The sequence below is a fragment of the Ambystoma mexicanum genome, chromosome 9 (genome assembly GCF_040938575.1).
Source record: "Ambystoma mexicanum isolate Mex_15411 chromosome 9, UKY_AmexF1_1, whole genome shotgun sequence".
Taxonomy (NCBI): domain Eukaryota; kingdom Metazoa; phylum Chordata; class Amphibia; order Caudata; family Ambystomatidae; genus Ambystoma; species Ambystoma mexicanum.
Window position 1 is genome coordinate 964,056,873 of NC_090931.1, and position 20,172 is coordinate 964,077,044.

At 47.4% G+C, this 20,172-nt stretch overlaps 1 protein-coding gene across 5 annotated transcripts in view; it reads left to right on the forward strand.

Moving 5' to 3' along the window:
• The window catches only part of UBR3 (ubiquitin protein ligase E3 component n-recognin 3), a 2,710,065-nt gene that overhangs the window by 2,507,745 nt on the left and 182,148 nt on the right, over positions 1-20,172 (forward strand). The window lies entirely within an intron of this gene.

A 20,172-nucleotide genomic window follows, 5' to 3' on the forward strand; every position in this document is an offset into this window, starting at 1 on the left:
CTAACCCGGTAAGGGAGGCGTCCATCTGCAATACAAAGTCTTTGGAAAAGTCTACTACCTTCAGGATTGGGTTCTGGCACAGAGTTTGCTTAAAGATGTTATAACATATATCATCCACTTCAGACAGATTAAGTTTCTGGGGTTCGGCATTCTTAAGTTTATCCGTCAGTCGAGCTGTTTTGTCCGAATAATTTGGGATAAACCTATGGTAATATCCCATTAACCGTAGAAAGGCTCTAAGATCCTTTTTAGTCTTGGGTGTGGGTGTATCTAGCACGGCTCTCACTTTAGTCTTGGGTGTGGGTGTATCTAGCACGGCTCTCACTTTCTCATGTTGGGGTTGTACTTTTCCGTTCCCTACAAAATACCATAGATATTTTACGGCTGCCTGGGCCAATCTGCATTCAGATGGATTAGCAGTTAGGCCAGCCTGTCTGAGGACTCTCATGATAGTATGAAGATGGAAAAGGTGGTCTTCCCAGGTTTTACTGTAAATGACAATATCGTCAATATAAGCTCCACAGAAATCATACAATAGGGACTTAATATTGCATCCATTAGATGGTGGAAAGTGGCTGGCGTGCCGTGTAAGCAAAAAGGGAGGACTTTGAATTGAAACAGTCCTATGGGTGTTGAAAACTCAGTTTTTTCTTTATCTGGCCCATATACTGGTACCTGCCAGTACCCTTTTGTTAAGTCTAGGGTGGACCTGTTTATCAATCAGGTCATCAATGTGTGGCATGGGATAGGCATCAAAGTCGGAAATCGCTTTAACTTGACGGAAGTCTATACAGAACCTGCAGGAAATATCAAGTTTATTGACCAATATGAAAGGGATGTACCAATGCGCTCGAAGAAGGCTCGATAATATTTGCTTGCAGCTTTTCGTTTACTTCTTTGATCACTATCTATTTACAGGCCTTTGATTCTTCCTAGTTTGTCTGAAAATACAACAGGGAATTATGTAATTATATTTCTTAGATCTTCCTGTTTTTGAGCAGACAACTCGTAAGGAATTAGTTAAAAGTTGTCGATATCTTCTGGAACCAAACAAGATAGTACTTTGGCATGGGTGGCTGACGGGTTCTCTTTCCACTCCTTTAAAAGATTTACATGATATAAGTGGACCTTTTTGTTTTCTGTCCGCTTGGGCTACTTCATAAGTGCAGGTTCCCGTTCATTCTAATATTTCATAGGGCCCAGGCCACTTAGAAACAAGCTTGTTTTTGGAGGTGGGTAATAGGACCAATACTTTTTGTCCTATAGAAAATGATCTCAAGATTACTTTCTTGCCGTAGTTAGATTTTTGTTGACTCTCGGCCTTTTCCATATGAGTGCTCACTAAATCTCGATCAAGTCTCATATGTTCTCGCATTCGTGTAGCAGTTTGAGAGAAGGGAATGGGTACCTCTTCTTGTTCTTCCCAGGTTTCCCAGAGCATGTACAGGACATCTCTGGGCTCTCTGCCGTAAAGTATTTCAAACGGGGAGAATCCAGTAGAGGCCTGTGGGGTTTTCCTCACTGCAAATAGTGCCCACAGGACCATTTGATCCCAGTCTTTCCCACCTTGTCTACCAATTTTCCCAGGAATAATTTTAGTGTTTTGTTGAATCTTTCTACCAAGCCCTCGGTTTGGGGATGGTACACAGAAGTTCTTAAGGTGGTAATATGGAGTAGCTGTCTGACCTCTGCCATGAGCTTGCTCATAAGATTTGAACCCTGATCGGTCAATATTTCCTTGGGAAAGCCAACACTGGAAAAATACGGTAAGAGGTGTTTAAGAATTTGCTTTGTGGTATTATTTAGCATTGGGAATGCTTTGGTGTATCTAGTGGCATAATCAACAATCACAAGAACGTATTTCTTTCCTAATCTGATAATGTCCATTCCAATTCTTGAAAAGGGGAACTCTGATTGGTAATGGGTTGAAAGGGGCAGGCAATGGGACGTGTGTGCTAGTTTTTTTTAACATATTTCACATGTCTGGATAAAGGTATTTATATCGGTGTTGATAGCTGGCCAGTAAAACTTCCCACTGATATGTGCTTGGGTTTTGGATTGTCCTAGGTGGCCCCTGGTAAGATGAGAATGGGCAATCTCCAGTCCAACCCTTCAGTGAGTTTGGGAGTCGCCAACTGTGTTTTATTAACCCTTTGGTCAATGTTTCCCTCCTATCCAAAAATCACTGCTGTAAGAAGAAAAAGGGGCTCCTTTTTCCTATACCTTATCCTTCCGGAATAGCCTGTAGAAAGGCTTCCGTGAGAGCAGGATTGTTTAACTGGACAAAGATTAATTTGGGATAGATGGTAGACTCCTCTCCCTTTGTTTCTTCAATGTTAGAAGGTTTATCAGCTTCCCAAAAGCCCAATGCACCGCTTTCTGTTTTGTCTGGTTCACTTTCTTTAAACTGAGGTAACAGCGCCCTTTCCAAAATTCCTTGAGCAATTTGATCCCCATGATGTACCTCAAATGGGAATTCAACATGATTCTGTAAGAGAATCTTTATGTCCCCTCGGAAGTCGGGGTCGATGACGCTTGCTAAAATGTCTATACCGAACTTGCATGCTAGGCCAGATTTTGGGGCTAACCTGATGTAACACCCCGGAGTGGGTATCGGAACCAAATCGATAGGAATCATTCCTCTTTTCCCAAGGGGAATGACAGCTTCCCTACTGCTACAAATATCGAAAACATTTGATTCTCTTGTGGCGACAGAAGGGTTAGAAGCTCAATACCTTCCGTTTTCTCACAGTGGCTAGCGTGATCCGGACTCCCTCATGGAGACCCTTTATCCCCAGGAACCGACCCCAAATCCCTTCTTGATCTGGACCTCTGTCATCCGGAGTGTCTTTGCAACCACTATAACCACCCTCTCTTGCTGTCCCTGTGGGAGGTCCAGTACGGCTTGCCAATGTCTTTACCCTTGATTGAGGATTCTGCCCCCTGTTTGTAGTGGGTTTCCTGCAAAAAAAGGATTGCCAGGTGCTGGTTATGGAACATATTACTAGTTAGCGATCTTTTGTTTTCGGTGTTCAGTCCCTTTACATTTAACGTGGCTATCCGAAGCTCAGCCATAGCCCTTTTTCACTTACACCTCCTGTCCTTCCGGTCACCCCCCCCCCCCCGAGCCATCTACCTTCCCCTTCTGTATTAACCGCTGCTTGTGATCTCCCACCCTTCCCGTTCCCCCCTTCGCCACTAACCCCCTCCCCACACCCCATTTGAGGCATTTGGCCCCACATTGCCTGAGTTGTGGTTCCCCTGCTCCTATCACCTTGGCTCCCCCCGTCCTCCGTAGGTGATGCTGCCCCTTAACCCAAGGATTGCTGCCCTCTCCAGCCCCCGCACAGCGTTATCCCACCCTCAACTCTACCCACATCCACTGCATATCTCCTCCTCAACCCCCCCAAAACCAGCATCTAACATTGAAATGAAGGAATAGCTTCCGTGGGTTAGCCACTTCCTGGGACACATATCCCTCCCCCAACATCCGCAACTTAAAAACTCCAGGAGGTCCCAGGCCTACTGCCCTGTGACCCTCCCAAACTAAGTGAGCAACTTCAATAAACCTTCTGAGTCCCCCTCATGTGACCTCCTTGCGAGGGGAGGGGGTGTTGAGTTTCTGGAATTTCCTGGCCCCCTGGATTCTACGTCACCTCAGATCCATCTTCAGAACCACTGCTCCTCAGGCTGGTCGCGGCCCTTCCCCGCCGTCTTCCCTCCGCTTGTCGTGGCCGGGCGCCAAAGGTTCCTCCATGGCCAGTTCAATGTCTTCGTCCGACACCAATTGAAGCTTCTCTCCCTCCATTCGAAAATAAGTGCAATGGGGTATCCCCACCTGTACCTCACCCCTTTCCCTCTGAGCCAACTGGTTAAGGGACCACACTTCTTGCTCCTCAAGAGGGTGTGGGCCTGGGAGGTCCTGAAATATAGCCACCTTGGAGTCCTTGTATTCAATGTGCCCCATGCGCCGGGCCATCTCCAAGATTTCCACCTTGTTGCAGTAGTAGTGCAGCCTGGCCAGGACTGAACGGGGCCCTCTGCCACCGCCACGGTGCACTCTGTCCATGTGCACTGTCACCCTCCTTTGAGCCCAGCACCATCCCCATAATCTCCTGGATTTTTCACTCCAGCCCTGCCGGAGTCTACCCCTCTCTCTCCCAGCGGCCGAAAAATCAGAGTTTATTGCGCCGCTCCCTATTCTCAATGTCCTCCACCTTGAAGTGCAGCTCCTCCTCCTGCCTTTCTGCCTCTTGGAGACAGACCCCCACCTGTGACTCGAGGAATGTGGATGAGATGTGGTTTGCCTCCAACCCCTCCATCCGGTACTCCAGGGTGATCACTCTCGCTGAGAGGTCCGCCACCTTCGCTCCTATGTCCATTCACATGCCGCGTATTTCTTCCAGTATTACTTGAATATCACTTTTGATGGTGCTAATCTCCGTTGTGCAGTGATGAGTTCCCCCGTTCCCCTTTGCTTTCGCCACCTCTCCTCCTTCTGCGTACTGAAGTTGTGGAAGTGCAGCTCTCCAGCTTATCGAACTGGGCTATCTCTGCCCATGTGCCACTCGCAGGTTGCTTTCCGGCTGCTTTCCTCCTTGTCACACTTCTTTTTATTGCCCTTATGTTGCAAACCGTCCCCCAAATCAGGGGGTCCCTACCCACTCGGCACCCTTGCCCATATCTGTTTTCTTGGCACCGTCTCCCCAGGCTCACCCCCACCTCCTGGGTTCTCCAGCCATCTCACCACTGCAGCCCTGAGCCTCCCGAGTGGTCTGCCTCACCTTTGCCCGTAGCCCATGGCTGGGGATCCTGCCCCCCAATGTCCATCCGTTGATCTGGCCTTCCTTTGCTGTCCCTCAGTCGGGTCACAGTCCCCGGGATCCCCTGTGCCCTCCTCAGGAGTTCTGTAGATTACAGTGCAGTGCTGCACCCGCGGGGTCTCCAGCGCTGTTTGGGCACTATGTGGGCACTTATGAACAGGCTAGGGAGGGTGTCACATATGGGGCAATCATGTATGTGGGGGGGGGGTTGGTTGTGGTTTGTCACTCTGGGGCTGGCCAAAGCCTGCTTTGCGGTCCTCTGGGCTGTTAAGGGCCAGGGAAGGCTCTCTGCCCTCTATTTGGCATCAGTTCAAGCTGCTGCATGCCTGCGCTTCTCTTTTATGGGGCCTTTACTGCACCCCACCAGGGAGTGGTGTATCGCTCCTCACCATGGTTCCATGGATGACAGGGGCCGCCTGCGCCTTCACCTCTCCAGTCACCACCGTGGCACCTCAGCCTCTCTGGAGCGCAGCACACGCAGGGAAGGGGAATAATTTTAATCCTCCTTTGTTGTAGGCTGCTGCTGGCCCAAGGAGTGCCGGCCCCCCAGGACCTACCAACGCCACAGGGCAGCTCCACGGTCTGTGCACCGAAGCCCCCGACATGGCCCGCCCTTTCTGAGAGACAAGTCGCATAGGCCTCAGCGTCTAAGTGCGGACCTCACCATCTCTTCTCCGACAAGATCTCAACCCTGGTATCGGGTCAACACATCTGCAGGGCTGGCGTTGCCCTACTGATTCACTCAATTGGGGACACGGTCATCCGGGGTATTGAGCACACTACATCGCTATAACTCCTCAAGATTCCGGTGCAGGGGACTGAGTGAAGAAAACAGTCAGCCATCATGCCTGCGCCCCCTGGTGGCCTCTTAACCCATCAATCGCCTTTTTAGCCACTCTCCACATGTTGGTGTCAGAAATCCAGCAGCGTCTTCTAGCAGGACCCATACCTTCTCCAGCAGTGAGTCCTCCAAAGCCTTCCTGGGCCCGACTGACACCGTCTCATTCACCCCAGGCTGCCCCTCAACAATTGCCAGTTACAACTCCCCCCGTGGTGGAAGAGGCAGCTCAGACAGACACTGATACGGTCACGGGCCAAGGTAAACAGGGAACTGTTTAGTTCAATGACTATGTTCACGCTAAGGAGGAGGCTCCTGGCGTCAAGATGCCTTCCAGGGACTCTACGCCAGATTAGATCGGTGTGTTTAATACCATGATCTCTAGTACTGCAAAGCTATTCAACCTCATTCCTGAAGGCTTCCTTTTTAAACGGCGAGAGTCCTCCAGGAGGACTATGGTTTCAGTTCACTGTGAAGCATCCTGCTGATCCCTCACTGAAACCCTGCCTTCCTGATCCCAACACTGGGAGTGGTGTACTGCAGGAGGATCACTTGGGTGGAGACCGGGCCCAGATAGGTAGGGAATTCCCTGATAGAGTAGGTTTAACAAACGCAAGCAGTTGCCTGGCTCGCATACTGACCCCTCACACCCCCATCTGGATGACGTTTGGAAGGATGGCCTGCTGGTTATGAAGACCCTGAGAACAGCCCATGCAAAAAATGAACACTTAGAGAAAAAGTTCTGGGTCCCTGATACGGCCCCGAAGTGTCTCAGATCCCAACCGTCACCTGACTCTGTGGTCTCAGCTGCGGCTATGAAAAGGTCCTCAAACCCATCTTCCTCTTCTATGGTTCCGCCAATGAGAAGGATAAAAAGCTGGATGCGACTGGGAAACGCATTATTGAAACTACAGCATCTACAATCAAAGCTGCCAACAACGCGTTGGCCATTCTCTCGAGTTATGATAGAGAGCTTTGTTATAAGTTGGGACCCATAATTGACTTCCTCCTCGACGACAAGAATGCAGAAGCCCTAGCTTTGTTCCACGAAGGGGAAGTTGCCTAGAACCATGCTATCACCATCTCCCTGTACAACTCTGATTCGGGTTTCCAGCAGATGGGTAATGGAGTGGAGCCTTCTGCCAGGTTTGGCTTAAGACCACCAACCTTTTCCCTGATGTGCAGACGAAAGTGGTGGACGTGCCATTTGATTCTGAGAATCTTTTCAGGAAAGCTGTGGACAAGACCCTCCAGTCCATAAAGACGGACACAGATACCACAGGTTCGTTGGGAGCTCTCCAGTGGAGGCAGTCCTTTTGATCCTCCAACGGGAGGGTCTCGATCATCTAAAGGATTCACCTACCCCTATTGTCAACCCTCCCGCTTCATCACCCAGGAGGCTTATAGGGTACGTTTCCAAGCCTACAGAGGAGGATCCCAGTGTCGTCGTGTTCCAGCAGCCAGAACTTAGAAGCCAAAGCAAGCCTGACCCAGTCCATGGCCCGTGCCCTCACTTCAGTACCCCAGTGGGAGGCCCGTTGTCGAGGTTTCCCAACGAGTCGTGCAACTTCGAAGGGATTGTGTCCTCCGACGTATTCCTTATCTTTGATAGATCATCTCCCAGCTTGCTAGCCTCTGAATTTTTTTTTCACTAGAGGGCGCTGCGCGTCGACATCCCTCAAGCCGATGTCCCTCGATGGCCTCTGTATCGGCACCGATGTCATCACACGTATAAATAGACTCGCGCAGCATCCGTTGCTCAGTTCCGTTTTTCCGCGCTTCGTGGATCCTCGGAATATCGTTCCTCAGTTCTTCAGTCAAATATATAATTATTCCTCGTGACTACCGACTCGTACTCGATGGCTTCCTCACCCGAACCGACGACTCCACGGTCCGGCTTCAAAAAATGTCGAGACTGTGGAAAGAAAATGTCGTTGACGGATCCTCACAGGATATGTTTATGGTACCTAGGAATCGAGCACCATTGTTCGGAGTGCGAGGACTGCATGTCCATGACGGCGAAAGCCTTGAAGAAGCGTAAGGGGAAGCTCGAGAGAGGTAAGGCAGTTAAAACTTCTTCGAAAGTTTCCTCGGCGGAGTTGAGACATTCGTCTCCTCGCCATCACAAAAGACATTCTCGTTCTAGGTCTCGAAGCAGTTCCCATCACTCTTCGAGATCTAAGCATTCAAAAAAGAGACATCGAAGATCCCCTCGTCTTCGTCTTCTTCCGTTTCCCCAAAAAGGGTCTCCTGCCCCACTAAACAGCTCTTAGGCTGAGTGGGAGGGATTCAGGAAAAAGATGCTAAGCATCTTCGAGAAAGCGGCCTCAACCCCCTCGAAGACTGCTGAGGGTGATACCCTGGATGAAAGACCCGAAAAATCAAAAAGCCGCGAGTCGCAGCACCCGGTGAAAGAAGCCACTCGAGAGCGTCACAAACCTTTGACTAAAGGCAAAGTTGTGTCTTCGACGCCGTCGTCGAAGATCCCTTCGACACATAGATCTGCGTCGTCGACGCCGTTATCGAAGGGATCTTCGACGCACAGGTCAGTCAAGTCGACGCCGTCTTCGACGCCGAGAAAGGATAAACCCACAGCCACCTCACAGCCAGTGGCCATACCCAGAGCCTCGAGGACGAGAATGTCGTCAACAACCTCGAGTAGAATCCCGATACTCTCGAGTTCATCGAGGCCTCTACCACCTTTCTCGACGCCTTTTTCGATGGCTTCGATGGCTTCGAAGCCTTTAACGTCTGCGTCGACGACGTTGATGTTTTCTCAGCCAATCATGACGAATTTGGCTCCTTCTGCTCTGGAAATGGGATTTATACCATTTTCAAGACCTGATCACTCCAGAGTCTTATCTTCTATTTATGAAGAAGGGGAGGATTCGGATCAGGAAAGACCTTTTGGGTTGCAGGGATCTGCAACTCCTGCACCAGAGGAATTTACCTCTGAGGAAGGTAGGTTTAAAGAACTCCATGAATCCCTACAGGAAGCAAGTGGGTTGGACACTTCCCCAGAAGTGGAATTTGACACACCAGACCCAGGGGAACATGCTGAAACCCCTTATAGAACCTTGATGTCAAGGATAATAGAGTTTATGGGGTGGTCCACACCCTCACCTGCTTTTCAGCAAGACAACCTCACAGACCTCTTGGTCAAAGGTCCACAGGAGGATCCTGTGGTGCCATTTCATGCAGCATTACAAAGGAGAATATTGGCAAACTGGGAAACACCTGAGGTAATCCTGGCGGTTAACAAAAAATGATCAGCTAAATATAAGGTGTCTTCTGCTGACCCTGAATATTTATCCAAACACCCAACTCCGGAGAGTCTGGTTGTTCAGGCAGCTACTTCAGCAGGTAGTAAATCGGCTTGCCCTACTGTTCCACAGGATAGGGATAAGAGATATGACTCTATGGCCAAAAAAGTCTTTTCCACATGTAGCATGGCGTTGAAATCCATCAATGCTACTTGTACGCTCGGAAGCTTCAGCCACACACTTTGGGAGTGTGCTTCATCAGCGGCTGACTGCCTCCCGGAGGGAGAAGAAAGGGAAGCGTTCCTAAACATCATCAAGGATGGTAAAGACGCTATGTGCTAATCCCTTCAAACTGTCATCGATTCTGCTGACAGCGTCAGCAGGGCCATGGCGGCAAGTACAACAACCCGGAGATTTGCTTGGTTGCGAAAGTCTGGCTTTGCTCCAGATGTGCAAAGCAGACTCTTGAATATGCCCTTTGACAGCTCTTCTTTGCTTGGTAAGAAGGCGGATGACAGTTTAGAAAAACTACAAACATCAAAGGCAGCAGCAAAATCCCTAGGAGCTGCAATCCGTCAGACACCATATTGCCCCTCAGGAACCTCTTGGAGCGGTAAGTCCTTTCGCTTCTATTCTGCATTCGGAAAAGGCAGAGGACAGCCGGTTCAAAGGGGTCTGAATAAATTCACCCGAGGTGGACTGGTAAAAATACAAAAGCCGCAGCAGCAGCAGGTGCCTCTTTACCCTCGGCATCTGCACCAGCCGCCTCCAAACCGCTCTGAGGACTCTCTTCACAAAACACCAGTAGGGGGCACGGTAACTCAACATCTGACGGAATGGCAGGCTATTACGTCAGATGCTTGGGCATTGGAGACAGTTGCCCAAGGTTACTGCCTGCCTTTTCTACGCTTCCCTCAGAGTCATCCACCGGGGAACAGCTCTCTGAAAGTTCCAGATCCGCTCCTCTTGCAGAAAATTGTAGACCTGCTAGAGAAAGGTGCCATAGAACTGGTACCTGTAGCAGAGAGGAACAAGGCCTGGTACTCCCCCTACTTTCTCATACCATAAAAAGACGGATGACTGAGACCTATCTTGGACTTACGAGAATTGAACAAGTTCCTCAGGAAGGACACGTTCAAGATGGTAACTCTCTATCTCAGATCCTTCAGGGCCTCCAGCTCCAGGACTGGCTGGTATCTCTGGACCTCTAGGATGCTTATTTCCATGTGCCAATCCATCTCAAAAACAGGAAATACCTGAGGTTCGCAATTGGCGGTTCTCATTATCAATTTCGAGTTCTGACATTTGGGCTGACCTCTGCCCCGAGGGTCTTCACCAAGCTAATGTCGGTAGTGGCTGCAAGTCTAAGGAGGGAAGGGATCCACGTCTATCCCCTACCTGGACGATATGCTGATCAGAGCTGTATCTTCGGAACAAGCCCAGATCCAGCTAGATTATGTCTGCCACTTCCTTCACAAACTGGGCTTCTCCCTCAATTTAAAGAAGTCACAGATGATACCATCACAGAGACTCCAGTTCATTGGAGCGGTCCTGGACACTTCCCTGGGAAATGCCTCGCCACCAGAGGTGAGGGCTCAAGATATTCTGCAGATGGTCACCAAGGTTCAAAATGCCCAACGTCTCCCAGCCTTCGACTTTTTGAGGTTGCTAGGCCTCATGGCATCCTGCATCTTCCTTGTGCCAGAGGCTCGCCTGAGAATGAGATCTCTTCAGTGGGCACTGAGAACTCAGTGGTCGCAATTCTCAGGGAGAATGACAGACCTCCTTCAGATTCCGGACAAGGTGGCTCGAGACCTTCAGTGGTGGGCCTGCCAGGAAAATATCTTGAAGGGGGAACTGTTTTGGCAACCATGGCCGGAGATAACAGTAGTCACAGATGCCTCACTCACGGGGTGGGGAGCCCATACCAACGACTTGACCATCAGCGGTCGTTGGTCTCCATCGGAGTCCAGACTACATATCAACCTTTTAGAGCTGAGAGTAATCAGACTAGCGATCTGTACAGAGGAAAAATGTCCTAATAATGACGGACAACACAGTGGCCATGCACTACCTCAACAAAAGAGGAGGCGTAGGATCACTGCCACTGTGCAGAGAGGCAATGCAGCTCTGGTTTTGGGCAATTCAAGATGGAATCTCTCTATTGGCAGTTCACCTAGCCGGAGAGAAGAACATTGACGGCGGACGCTTTGTGCAGGCAGGGCACAGTCTCCCACGAGTGGGAACTAGCTCAGGAAGTCCTTCAGGAGATCTTTGCCCTTCGGGGAACCCCTCAAGTGGATCTGTTTGCCACCAGTACCAACAGAAAATGTGATCTGTTTTGTTCAAGGGAATTTCCCCCGAGAGGAGCTCTAGGGGACGCGTTCGTAGTGGACTGGGAGTTTCCACTCCTGTACGTGTTTCCACCAGTCCCTGTCATTCCTCAAATGATCAGGAGGTTGAGAAGATTCCGGAGGACTATGATCCTAAGTGCCTAATTGCCCCATACTGGGCCAGGAGAACGTGGTACCTGGACCTTCTGGACATGCCCATCTGCCCTCCAATTCGTCTTCCACTCAAGGAGAATCTTCTCTCACAGAAGGGAGGTCAGGTTCTCCATCCAGACATCAGAACCCTCAACCTTCACGCCTGGCTTCTGAAAGGTTGAGATACAAGGATTGGGACCTCCCTGATGACGTCATGGAAGTGTTGCTTTCGGCCAGAAGGCCAGAAACAAAGTCTTTATACCGCTGCCGTTGGAACAAATTTGGCAGCTGGTGTAGAGAAGAGAATATCAACCCCTTTTCATGTGGTACACCAACGGTGTTATCCTTTCTACTCTACTTGGCAAATTCAGGCCTTCAAGTTGGCACTATGAAGGGCTATCTCGCAGCGCTATCGATCTTCAAGCACACTGCAGAGGAGCCTTCGTATTTCAAATTACCCTTAGTAATACAATTTCTAAAGGGATTAACTAATGTCTACCCTCCAAGACCTTTCCATGTTCCTTTATGGGACTCAGATTTAGTCTTAAATTTCCTGATGGGTACTCCTTTCGAACCACTCCACTCTTGTTCGCTAAGAATTCTCACCCTTAAAACTGTCTTATTAGTGGCTTTACATCTTTAACATCTGCTAGAAGGGTGAGTGAATTATAAGCTCTATCTTGTAAACCCCCTCATACAATTTTTCATAAAGACAAAGTTGTCCTACAGGTGAAGCCTAATTTCCTCCCAACGGTGGTTTCTGAATTCCACATCACTCAGAAAATTACCTTACCTTCATTCTATCCGCCTCCCCATCCGGGGAAAGAGGAAGAAAGGCTACATAGGCTGGACCCAAAGCAGGCTTTAAGCTTTTACATCAGCAGACTTGCTAAGATTAGGCAAGCAGACCAACTGTTCGTAGGTTACTCAGGGCACAAATTAGGACTACCAATAACAAAACAAGCCATTTCCAGATGGATTATTTTGGCCATCCTGGAATGTTACAAACTAGCAGGGAAAGAGCCTCCTCAAAATCTTAGGGCTCATTCAACCAGGGCTATCGCAGCCTCCTCGGCCCTCCAAAGAGGGGTTCCGGTTCGAGAAATATATGTGCGGCTGCCACATGGTCGTCCGCACATACTTTCACAAGATTTTACAACCTGGATTCCTCCTTTAGTCAAGAGACTAGGTTTGGCAAAGCTGTATTACATTCGGTTCATTCCTAAAAGGAAACATGGCGTTTTACTCCCACCTCCAATTACACACCACTGCTATGGGAGTCTATCAAAGATAAGGAATACATTGGAGGACACAATCCCTTTGAAGAACAAGTTACTTCTTACCTTGTAACGTTCTTTTGATGGGATGTTCCTCCGACGTATTCCTTATCGCCCCTCCCATCCATCCCCGCAGTAATACTTCCCTTGTGGTTGCAGCTTACGCTCCTTCAAGGTCAATAACCAATTCATGTAAAACAACTGTTAACGTCAAAACGGAACTGAGCAACGGACGCTGCGCGAGTCAATTTATATGCTTGATGACGTCGGCGCCGATACAGAGGCCGTCAAGGGACATCGGCTCGAGGGACGTCGACGCGCAGCGCCCTCTACTGAATTTTTTTTTCAGAGGCCAGCAAGCTGGGAGATGATCTATCAAAGATAAGGAATATGTCGGAGGAACATCCCATCGAAAGAACGTTACAAGGTAAGAAGTAACTTGTTCATCTCACAAGACAAATGGGTGCTCAATATCATTCAACAGGATCACACCCTGGAAAAGCAAGACAAATGCCCTTGCATTCCTCCCGTCCCCAGACAAGAGCAGCATGTACCACAGCTACTGAAGGAGGTTCAAGCCATGTTAAAGAAAGGGGCAATAGAACAGTTTCCTCTACGCCTACATGGCTCCATAGAGTACTCCAGATACGTTCTTGTCCGAAAGAAGTCAGGAGGATGGAAACCTACTCTAGACCTAAGATGCCTAAACAAATTCCTCAAGTGCCAAAGGTTCTGGATGGTCACGTTGCAGCATGTGCTCCGCCAGCTGGAAAAGGAGATTTCCTGGTGACCTTCGACTTGGAGGATGCTAACTTCCACAACCGCATTCATCACAGGCGTCGGAAATTCCTGTGTTTTGTTGTTCAGGGAAAACATTACCACTTCAAAGCCCTGCCCTTTCCCATAAAATCAGCCCCAAGATTGTTCACCAAGTGCTTGGCTTTGGTGGCAGCACACCTCCGGCGAGGGGAATCTACATCTATATTTACCTGGATGATTGGCTGATCCGATCCTGCTCTCACACTCTAGCAGTCCAGCAGACTGCAAAGACCATCCATGCCCTAACTTCTCGGGGATTTGCGATAAACTATCAAAAAGACTGCGTAGTGCCATCTCAGAACGCACTATTCCTGGGGGCCCTCCTTGGCACACTGTTGTATCTTGCGACTCTTTCAGAAGACAGAATAAAAGTCATCCTAGGGAAGGTCCAGCGGTTATCAGCAACTCATGTTGCCACAGTGTGATCCATCAAGTACCTGGTGGGGATGATGTCCTTGTGCATCCATCTGGTGCCTTTTTGCAAACTGCAGAATAGACCCCTTCAGGAGTTTCTCGATGGCAGATGCAAACACATATCATGCTCATGGAACGACAAGATCAACCTCAATCCGGCTTTCCGCCAGGCCCTACATTGTTGGTCTTTTTACCCTCATCTCTCGCAGGGAGCTCCTTTTCAGCCCTCTGCTCATTAGACTACAGTCACTATTGACGCCTCTCTGGAAGGTTGGGGTGCCCACACAGGCCAGCTGTATGCCAGATGCCTCGGGCTTCCAGAGAAGGAGGAGTTGCATATCAATATCCGTGTCTTCACTGACAACACAATCACAATGTTTTACATCAGGAAGGAGGACAGGACTTGCTCTCCTGCTCTCTCTTGGGAGGCGCAGAACCTGTGGCACTGGCCATCACTCAGCAGATATTCTTTGTTCTGTTTCACCTGCCAGGCGTTAACAACACCATCACAGATTCGCTCAGCTCGGAGCTATGTTGCTGCCACGAGTGGGAACTCCAACAAACACAGATATCTCTTCTTTTCAGCAAGTGGAGCCACCCTTAGATCAGCCTGTTTGTCACGTCAGCCAACTCCAAATGCCAGAGGTTTGCAAGCAGGTATTCTCAGGCCAAGAGTCTAGGAGATGCCTTTTCATTCCCTTGGAAGGGCCTGTTCCTGTACGCATTCCCACCAATCCCCTGCTGCTGCTTGTGATCAATACACTCAGAGGATTCCGCTGCAAGATGATCCTCATTGCGTCGGCATGGCCCCGGCAGATCTGGCATTCAGATCTCTGTCTGTCAGTGGTTCCTGCCGAAAAACTACCTCCTCTTCCAGATCTCCTCTCCAGGGAAGGAGGGTCATTCCTGCATCAGGATCCTGAGTCGCAGAGCCTAGCGGCCTGGCTCCTGCAGCCCTAGAATTCGGACACTACTTGATGCCTCTGTAATGCAAGGCCTTTCTGACTATGGCCAGTTCTCCGGCAATGCTTCCCTGCTATAAGAACAAGTGTGAATGCTTTACAGTGTGGTGCCACTCAGAGAGGCTCTCTCCACTGCACGTCACAGCCCTGCAGCTTCTGCCTTATCTGCTCCTGCTTGCAAAGTCTGAAGTATCCCATTTTTCTCCAAAGGTGCATTTGGCTGCCATATCCCGCTATACTCGGGCTCCTCGCAGGCTCTCCTATGGTCTCATAGACTGGTGAAGGAGTTCCAAAAAGGGCCTCTTCAGGATGTTCCCTCCGGTGAAAGCTCCAGCTCTGTTTTGGGAGTTCAATGTAGTTTTGTCAAAGCTAATGGCTCCATCTTTTGAACCAATGCATCGTTACAGTTTCTATCTTGGAAGAAGGCCATCCTAGTGGCTATCACCTTAACCAGGCATGTTGGGGAAATTCAGGATCTCTCATGTTAATCTCCATATCTGTCATTCCATCCTTCCAAGGTGGTTTTGCGTACTCATCCGTCCTTTATGCCTAACGTTCCATCTGATTTTCACTTGAACTAACCTTTCGTCTTGCCGGTTTTCTTCGCTAACCCATCTTCACCAGCAGAGAGGGCATTGCATTCACTGGATGTTTTGCATGCCTTGAAGCACTATGTGGCACGCACCAACTCGTTTTGAGGGACGTCTCAGCTTTCCATTGCTTTCGGACCTATGGAACATGGGGAGGCCCTGTCTAAGGCTCCATCTCCAGGTGGCTCTCTGACTGTATCACGCATTGCCATCGTCTAGCCAACCGACCTCTACTAGGCTGGCCGAGAGCCCATTCCAGCAGAGCCATTGCAGCAATTACAGCATTTCTCTCTGGTGTTCTCTTGCTCGACATCTGCAGGGCTGCTACGTGGCAGTCTACCCACACCTTAACAAGATTCTACTGTGTCAACAGGGATTCCAGGGAGGAGTCCTGGGTCGGCCAAGCAGTGCATTGCCTCCTGTTTGCATGAGGTGAGTCTGTTCCAGGGGTAAGTGTATTGCTTCTGTTGAGCCTTGCCAGCTCCCGTGGTTGTGTGTGTGCCTTGCTGTGTAATCCTATTCATGAGCATATGAATCCATGTAAGGCCCCATGCTGGAGAAGGAACAAGTTACTCACCAGTAACTCCTGTTCTCCAGCATGGGTCTTACATGGATTCACATGCAAACCCTCCCTCCTTACCCTCTCTGGCTCTTCTTGGTTCTTACTGTCACTTTACATGCATGACCAAATCTGACAGAGGACACCAGGGGTGCAGTTTAGGATGGCGAATGTCATTGGCAGTATGACCCAAAGTGGCAGCAATAGGCTATAGAATCAATTAGCAGTTTTTAGCTTTAAACTAAAACTGCTTTAATATTACCAAGGATTCCCAGCCTGATGACGGGGAATATTCATGAGCATGTGAATCCATGTAAGACCCATGTTGGAGAACAGGAGTTACAGATAAGTAACCTGTTCCATTCTAAGCCTCTTAAGCAAAGGGCTTTTTTATGAACCCCTACTTGAATTCACATAGGGCTTTGTCCCCCACACAGCCTACTCCCCCTCAAGTTGAGTTACAGATCTGTGCTCCACCGCCAAGTGGATGGTAGTCTTCATCTCTGTCGGCACCCTCCAATCTGCTAGTCAAGAAGTAAGCAGTCTGCTATTCTGTTTTTGATACCTAGGATGTATTCCACTGAAGGTGTGCTCCTCCATGCTTTTTACCCACTGTCTGATCCCTGATGGAGCTTTATCTAGTCCTTTGGTCACAAGAATCTCCCTGAGAAGCTTATTATCATTGTGGACTTTGAAATGTAGATCCTCTATTCTCGATCGCCCATGCCACAGCATGCGTTTCCTTCTCTATTATAACATATGAAGGCTCGGCTCCTTTGAGGTGCCTAGATGTGAAGGCTGTTATGTAATCCTTGCCATCTTCTACCTTTAGCACAACAGCCCCCAGACCTTTATTGCTGGCTTAAGTTGCTATGATTGTCATCCTGTCTGGGTATAATTGCAAAGGGAAGGGGATTTCTCCAAGGCCTGTCTAATTCTTCAAATGATTTGTTTCATGCTTCATCACATTCAAATGTTGCACCTTTTTCACTAATCTCCTCTTGTTCACATTTCCTCCTGCGTAGTTGGGAATGAATTATGAATAATGCTCTGCCATACCTAAAAAAGACAAGAAGTCTACTTTACTCGTATTGGTGTTATCCTTAATGGTGTCTGAGATCACTCAACGATCTTGTCTGATATGACGTGGCCCAACTATTGTGGGGCCCTGATTGAGTTTGCACTTTTCTCTGCTTACCATCCTGCCTGATTCTGCTATGACTTCCACCTTTTTCTGCAACCGTTGGCCTAGTTTGTTGTGGTCTTTGCCATATACTAGCATACCATCTTGAAAAAACAAGATGCCTTTCTCAGCATGAAATAACCATTATATTATGTGTTGCAACTCTGAGGCTCTACAGTACACCGAATGGCATGTTGACAAATTGGAAAATACCCTCTGCTGTATTGAAGGTGCTCATTTGCGGTGATTCTGTAAGCAGACTGACAGGATGATATGCAGCTTTAAGGGCCATGGTTGAGAAGTGGTAGGCATCTCCAATAGTCGACAAATCTGACTGTTTGGTAAAGGGTGACAGTCTAGTATTACGCATCTAAGATCCACGGATAGGCGTAAATTATCAGTTTGTTCACTCAGCCACCACTAATGGGGACACCCACTCCAATGCCTCAATACTTTTTATGATGCCTTGTTTCTCCATGTTCAGCAGTTCTCGCTTCACATCCTCCCTGGGTACTGTGAGGGGTCAGTAATGCAAGGCAGATAACTGTTGACGTATCAAAATATGCCATTTTATTAAAGAAAATATATTTTAAAAAATGCCTCACCATCCCTACCCTGCTGAGGAATTCCCTGCCTAACTAAAGCTAAGGGAACATTCTCTACCATATGAAAACTGGCCCTCGAACTAAACAACTAACGCATAAAGAAAACATATATGGCAATACAATAGAACAAACAATATGAACACAACGTCTGAATGACCTTCTCCTGTCCTGAGTAATTCCCTTCCCCAGGATTCAAAGTCAACTTCAGAATGTTTAGTAAAGAAAATAAAGGTTTTGAATCAGCTCTTGATAGTTCAAAAGTCCAAAATAAAAATTAATCAAAACAAAGTTGCATTTGTAACAAATCTTTGTTCCTGGATGAAAGATCCACTTCCAACTTTCAGAAAACAATAGCACCAATGGTAATCTTGGTTCTGATGATTTGTCTCTTCTTCCAGAAAGTTTGCCACAGTTCAAAAGAAAGTGTAATATCCCTACTGTCAATAATACACAGTTCTTGATCAGCAGTTGGGACTTCTTTAGTTACAGTTCTAATGATTACTTTGGTATATTTGTCAGGGTGACTTCTTAGTGTTGCTGCTTCCACTTCAAAACCACACTTCTACTTGCTTTTACTATGAGAACGGTCACTTTTGTTCCACAATACTTCACTTGGTTCAGACTACTGCAATGTTGCACCCGTTGGCAACCAGATATACCAGCACAGCTTCAGTACTTTGAATTATTAGACAGATTTCAACAATATATACTCTGAGAACTTCAACCTCTTTAGATAGGCATGGCACTCTTCCTTTGAATTACTTTCTTCAAAAAGGGGCAGCCTCTTTGCCTCTGTCCGTCTGCCACAATAACAACCTGTCGCTGGCTCTACAGGTTGTGTCAATTATTTCTTACAAGCAACCAGTTGCCCTTCCCAAGCACACACTCACACCTTTCTGTCAGCTATCAGCCCAACCTTTTGTGCCACTCTCTTAGCTTCAGGTAATACTTGTACACTTGTATCTTAAGCCACTTAATTGTTAATATCTTCACAGTGCAGCTGAATGGCTCTTTTAACACTTAGAAATATGGGGTGCGTCTTGGCTTGGACAATGCTTGTTTTTCTCTTCAATAGTTCATACACTTTACTTCGTAATAATGAAAGGTATATCACCTTTAGATACAGTGTAAAATTCAGTCTTTCTGCAGAAAACACAATAAGGCACACAACCTCTCTTTGAAGTAGATTTCAAGGTTTAAAGATGGATATATAATTGTATTCTCGTGTGAAGATAGAGGATAGAGTTCAGGCCTCCTTTGGGAATCACAATAAGGTACACGCGACCATTCTTTCATGTCGCTTTCAACTTTATTGATTTTAACTGGTGATTTGTCAAGGTTAAGTATTTTGTAATGGTCCTAGCAGCATTCCCTCTCCTTAATCAGGGATTCCTGACCACTCCTTTATACAGCAACAGTCTTTTATAATGGATGCCACAGAATGTATCGGCAGAATTTTTGTATTTAGAATTCGACCTTAAAGGTATTGTGGTTGAGTATATACAGAAAATAGTAATGTGCTATGAACATCTGAGGCTGATTGATAATGCCACTACCATTGTATCTTACATGCAAGCATTCTTTAAGACTGACCTCTGCGATACCATGGGAACGCTAGGTAAAATCAAGTCCATGTATACTAAGTGATCTATTGGGTTTGTGTGTAATCATTCATCTAATGGCTCCCAACGGCTTAAGGGCTGGTTGAAAAAGAAATAAATAGTGTGTAGCCACAAGTGTCATCTTATTGAACTTGCTATGAAGAGCCATAGTGGTTGTTTTTGCCAATATAGGATGGAGCGCATATCGTCACTGCATTATATTACGGCGTCTCCTAACCCAAAGATTTGTAGACAATATCTAATGTTAAAATATAATAACTGTGAGGTCTTAGATATTAAAGGAGCTAGATTTGGTATGAGCCATTCGGATAGAATGTGTCGTCTTTGTGGGGAGTTTGAGGTGGAATCTCTTGAGCACCTTTTAGTAGATTGTGTAAGTTTAACATCAATTCAAAGAAGCTTCCTAAAAACCTATAACAATTTGGTTAAACCCAGTGATGTGTCAATGATATGGTTACATTACATTTTATGCAAGGGTGACAATATAAACTTCATCTTTTTATGGTTAAATTTTATCTGAAAGTTATTGACATTTTAAATTGTTTAATTCAAGATGTCCATATTTGAATTGTGAATTTATGAAATATATTAGTGTTTGTAATTTATTCATTGTAATAGGTTTTAATTTACGCCTGATATGTGTATTTGAGACCATTTTTAAATCGTGGACAATTTTGATTTGGATTTGTGTATTGTATATGTGTGTAATATATGTTGTATATACAGAGCCG